Source organism: Diabrotica virgifera, chromosome 5, assembly GCF_917563875.1.
Source record: "Diabrotica virgifera virgifera chromosome 5, PGI_DIABVI_V3a".
Classification (NCBI taxonomy): domain Eukaryota; kingdom Metazoa; phylum Arthropoda; class Insecta; order Coleoptera; family Chrysomelidae; genus Diabrotica; species Diabrotica virgifera.
This window is the reverse complement of record NC_065447.1, coordinates 85918818-85924914: the sequence shown is the minus strand read 5'-3', so window position 1 is coordinate 85924914 and position 6097 is coordinate 85918818.

Genomic DNA, 6097 nt, shown 5'->3' with positions numbered 1-6097 from the left:
CAGAAGCAGCAAACAAATCCTCTTCAGAAACACCTCTAGATATTCGAAGACATTCAACCCTTTCTAAAAATGACATCACATCAGTGTGCTGTTTTTCACCTGAAAATGAAATACCCCATTTGTGTACTTGAACAGGTTTGGAGTACGTAAAGCTAGGTACATTGACTGAAGCATTAGGAGTAGAGGTAGCAATGGGGTTAACTCTAGAATCAAGTTCACCCTCTAGTGTTAATATTTTAAGAGAAACAGACCTCTTGAACGGTTCCTGTTCTTCAGAAGGACAGTGTAGCAAGTGTACACGGGCAGAAATATGGCCTAGACGAGATGTTAATCGCGCATACTCTGTATCCTTTACAGTTCCCCTAAACTTTTCGATTTTTTTAGACAAGCTGTCCAATGTTTCAGTGATTCCTTTTTGTTGTTCCTCAAAAGGAAGGGATACAGCTGAAATTTGGAGAAAACTTCTATTGCCAGCTTCTTGTTTCAAAGCACCTCTCAAAAGATTGCGTTTTTTATCGACAGTTGTCGACTCCTCTGGCATTATGTCCCGAATCTTTAATTCATAATCCAATTCATCCACCAGAAGATGTTCAGCTTTAAAAGCACACATGATGAGAGCAAAGTTATTGACAAATAGTCCAAAGAACAGAAATATGAAAAATATGAAAATATGAAAGTTTGCACGCAAAATATATATAATATAAACCGAGAAAATATCAGCAACACACCAACAAAATCAAAATAGCCAGCAAAAAAAAAAAATATATATATAATGCAGTATATAATCTAATAAATAAGATCAAATAAATATATAAGATCAAATAAATGGATAAATAATCCAATAAATATTGTATACTCAAGTAAACCTACTACCTAAATACTGGAAGTAAATTTTTTGATTTATATGTAACTTACCACCACTCTAGAAAAAATATATATCTATAATAATAATAATAATAATCAACACTTAGTTGTACCTCCAACTATACCACTATTGACTGAAGAAATAAAATTGTTATATGAATTATATTATTAATAGCAATATTAAATATAAGTTCCCAATAAAAATTCAAAATCTAACCCAGAATGTAAGCTGCACAAACATATACTATAATGAGGTCCCAAAATATAAACAAAAATCAAAACAGCGTTTAAGAATACCTGATATGTATCAGAAATTAAAAATAAAATAAATAAGTAACAATATGTGTATAGGATACCAAACGGAAATAACAAAGAGATTTCAGATAAAAGAGAAGAATTGACCTAAATGAATACTGTCTCAGACCAAAAATAAAGCCACCACGTTGGAAAGCCGATGTAACAACTAATGTAACAACTAGCTGATGATTTTCTGTTGGAGTGAATGAAAAGGGAGTGGTAAACTCCAACAGAAGTAGTAAAAAGAAGAAGATCTACTTAATGTAGCCAAAGGACAAAAATGTGTGGCTTCTCCGTTGAAGAAGCTGGAGTAACTAAAATACAACTTTGTAGTAGTATTTGTATGGAAGGATGCCAAGACAAAGAATATCGAATTGATACAGGACTAGAGATGAGAAATCATTAATAGATAGATATAACTTGAATGGCTAGCTAAATATGTATGAGAAGGGCCACTTGACACTCAAGGAAGGATTCGGCCAATTTGCACGGCTATTTTTGGCCAGACAATAGATTAAAGGAAGTGACAATGATGGCTCGAAAAGAAGATATGAAGATAATGTTCAGAAAATAGATAGAGTAAATATAATAATATACTGAAAATAGAATGAATTTTTGGGCGCCAGAAGAAGGATAACTAGGTTAACGCTCTTCCAGGTATTCTACGCTGCTATAGAGTATGTTAAATTTGTAGTACAAGTATGTGAAAAGTTATTAAAGATTATTAAATTATAAAATATACTACTAAAAATAAAGGAGTAATAAGAAAAAAAAAATCACAATAAATGTATATTTATTGAATGTAACTACTAGATCTTTTTAACAATCTCTGAGTTAGGACAAGTAACTAGTGTGTAACTCTAACATGACAGGAAAAAGTGATACTAGTGAAAGTCAATTACAAAATCATCATACAACTATGATCTAAGAATACTCTTTATAAGGTTAGAAAAACTGACTACGGGTACCTCTAATACAGGAAGTACAACTTACAACTAGGTTAGTAGAACCCTCACCAAATAATAATTGTACGTTTATAATACGTACACCTTAATTAAATACTACCTGATACTATATATAACATATAAATACCTCACTGTGAGTGGGACAGGCACAAGCCTTATTGAATAAATAAACCTACGAGTGGATACACAGATCCTTTTCCTAACTCGTGGTTTATAATAGTAATAATAACAAGTGAAACCAAAAACTAATCTGAGGGATTAGAATCCAGAAGTTCATATGAATTTAATAAATTAAAGTTAAAGTTAAATAAAGTTAATAAGTTAAAGTTAAGTAAAGTTAATAAGTTCAAGTTAAATAAAGTTAATAATTACAATTTTGACTAATATGTGAAGTTAATTTTTAAAAATTTAATTAAACATATACTAAAATAATGGAATGAGTTTAAATAATTATACAAAAGTGGAACACAGCCTAAAAATAATCAAGATAAGAGTACCGACTACTATTATCAGGGAAAATATCTGAGCTCAGAAATTTATACCTTTATAGATTGCAGAGTGTTGGGGAACGCTATCAATTAAATATTATGTTGTAAAGAAAAAAAACCTATAAAAATATAAAGCAGGAAAAATGTGTGTGCAATTGAACTATAAAAAAAAATGTACTAAATATCACAAAACCAGTCTGTCTTTAATAAGAGCACAGTAAATGTTCCCAAACAAACCACTCTTTCCTAATCTTGAAGTTGATGTAATGAGCACCCAAGGGTGCTAACTCTCGCTAGCAGCTGTCCTGCTGGAGGTACAGGAGAGGAAGACTGGTAGAAAGCAGCTGAAGGTACTCAAAACTGTTGGAAAGCAGCTGGAGGTACTCAAAAAAAGAAAATGTGGAAATAATCCAGGCTGGTCGCCTATTGATTGTTTCTCTCTGTGTGGTCTGGCCTTGGTGTTGTTGTAGGGTGGCTTTAAGATTTCATGGTAGGTGCTAAAAAAACACAGTGTGGTGTTACTACCAATCTACCAATGTCAAAAAAAAGAAGCAAGAGATACGAGGAGGTGTTTTTATTCCTATGGGAATAAGAAGAAATAGGTCATTAAGTCCAAAAACTTGAATGACTAGACAGCTTGACCTTTTATCAGGTTGCTATCAGATGACCTTGGTCAAATAACACAAGTAATTTCCAATTGAAATACAAAATATAATTACTGTGAAAGAATATTTTATTATAATATATACACCGGTATATAGATATATTATACAAGGATGAAATATAGTAAGACTAAGCGATGGATACTTATTTGATCATCGTTCAAAAGATAGGAGTTCTGTAGACTTGAAAGGAATATAAAAAATGGAGTTTAAATTAGCTCTATTTTCCAACTGGAAGCACAAATTAACAACGAATATTGAATTATCTCTAGATGAGTTTGATCCATGAAAATAAAACATAAAAACCATGAAAATAGACTATGTGAAACTTAGTTAGCAAATGTCAAGGACTTCCAAAATGGCTGAATAAAATACTTAATAAAATGTGTATTTACCGGGGTAGAACTCATTGGATATAGTATGCTCTAAAATTCTTCAAATCCACTGCTGCTGGATAACTTCACTATACTTTTATTGTAATATTTAATCAATTTGGAACTGAGAATTAGAGGTGAATAATTGAGTCTAATGACCCCGCACACTACGATTCAGACCGAACACTCGAGAAACAATGGCAATCCAAGGCTCACGTTCACAGCTGAATCCTTCGTACCCCTCTACTAAGCATTGGCTGTCAAAGTGGGGAAACCAATGTTGCCACGTTTTAAATGTGACGTCATCAAGCATTTAAAAATTCTGAGATGGGTTTAAGTTCTATTTGAATAAACATTGAAAGAAAATAATTCTGAAAATAATTAAATAATATTTTGGATAGTTAAATAATATCTTCCCATCAATAATCGATTCTATAAGGGGCGGAACGTCACAATGCAACTCCAGTCACAAAAACTGGATGACAATCAAAGAGAAACAAAACAAGCAATGGATGAAGCAAAAAGGACAATGGATAAAAATCAGGAAGAAACATCAAAGAAAATGGATAAAGTGGATCAAAAAATGGATGAAACACAACAAAAAATGTATGAAACACAACAAAAAATGGATGAAAATCAACGTGAAACGAAACAAGCCATGGAAGAAACATCAAAGAAAATGGATTGTGGATCAAAAAATGGATGAAACACAACAAAAATTGGACCAAAAAATGGATGAAACACAACAAAAAATGAAACAAGCAATAGAAGAGAACAACAAGAAAATGGAGGAACGCATAGAAAAGTATGAAATGAAAATTAAAGATCACATGCAAGAACAAGAAATGAAAATGAAGGAGTTAACGAATTGCCAGAAAAAAGAAATGGAAAGTTTGGAAAACAAGTTGGAAAATGCTATTCAAGTAGACAGAGAAGAAGTGGAAAAAAGAATCACAGAAATAGAAAAACAAGTCACCGAAAACAGGACGCAACAGAATGTCGGAGAAAGAAGAGAAATGGTTATACATAGCACAGATGACGTGAAGATAAGGTTTGGCGGGGATGTAAGAAGATTACACCCAGTGCCGTTCATAAATAGCCTGAAAAAGAAAATACAGCACATCGGAAATTTCGAAACAGCAAAAGAAACTATCAGAAACCATCTCAAATATGAAGCAAGCCTATGGTTCGATAGCAAAGAAGAAGAATTCGGCAATTGGCAACAATTTGAACAAAAATTTTTGAATTATTTCTGGGGAAAAGTCCAACAATTGGAAATTAACAAGGAATTGCAAAATGGGAAATACAATGATAGGATGGGTGTATCAGAAAGGACATATGCTTTGCAAATTTACAATAATGCAAAACATTTACAATATAATTACTCATCGGAACAATTAGTCGAACTGATTGCAAGACATTTCGAGGAAACGCTGGAAGACCATATCACATTGCAAAATTACAAAGACATAGATAGTTTATGCCAATTCCTACAAATAAGAGAATCACGTATAAGAGAAAGAAAATCAAGAAGGTCGCGCGAAGACTACAGGCCCCGAGAAACACAAGATTACAGAGATAGAAATCAAAATAGGAGGGACTAAACAAGACGAGATTTTAATCCCAGAAGGGAAAACGAAAATAGAGACAACGGAAGAGGAAATTATGAACAAAGAAATAGGCAATGGAATGAGGACAGAAATCGAGAATACCAGAATAGAAACACCACACGCTCAAATCAAGAAAACAGAAATAATGGTAGACAAAATGAACAGGGATATCGAGAAAACCGAAACAGATCCGACAGACCAAGAGAAAATAGAAGAGAAGTAAATAATACCCAGACAGATGAATATGGCGAAGAGAGACATTATGACGAAAATATAAACAACGATGAGCAACCGGCGTCTTTTCACGACGGCGCTCACTAAAAACCAAAAATCAAACAGGAATCTTTTGTCACCCCAAGGAGTTTATTAAATTGGCAGGAAACAACGAAAAGAAAAATGGAGTTAATTTAAAATTTGTGGATGGATTTATCAACGAGAAACCAATTAAAATTATGATAGACACTGGATCGGAAATAACATTGGTCAACAGAAAACTAATAGAAGAAGTTAACTTAACAAATTTAATTTACAAAATACCTAGGGTAAATTTAGTGGGCGCAAACAAACGGACATTGGCAACTATAAATGAAGGCATACGAGTAATGGTACGACTGGGTAAGAATATGTACGCACTACAATGTGTAATAATGCCAAACATGTCACATGGCATGATAGTAGGAGTTGACGAATTGGCAGAAAAACATGTAGTGATAGATTTTAAAAATAATACGATGAAACTAACAGAAGAAAAAGAAAAAGAACAGGACAAGGAACATGAGAAACAAAATACGGACGAATCAGGTAAAGAACAAACTGTGGAAATGAATTTGGCAACGA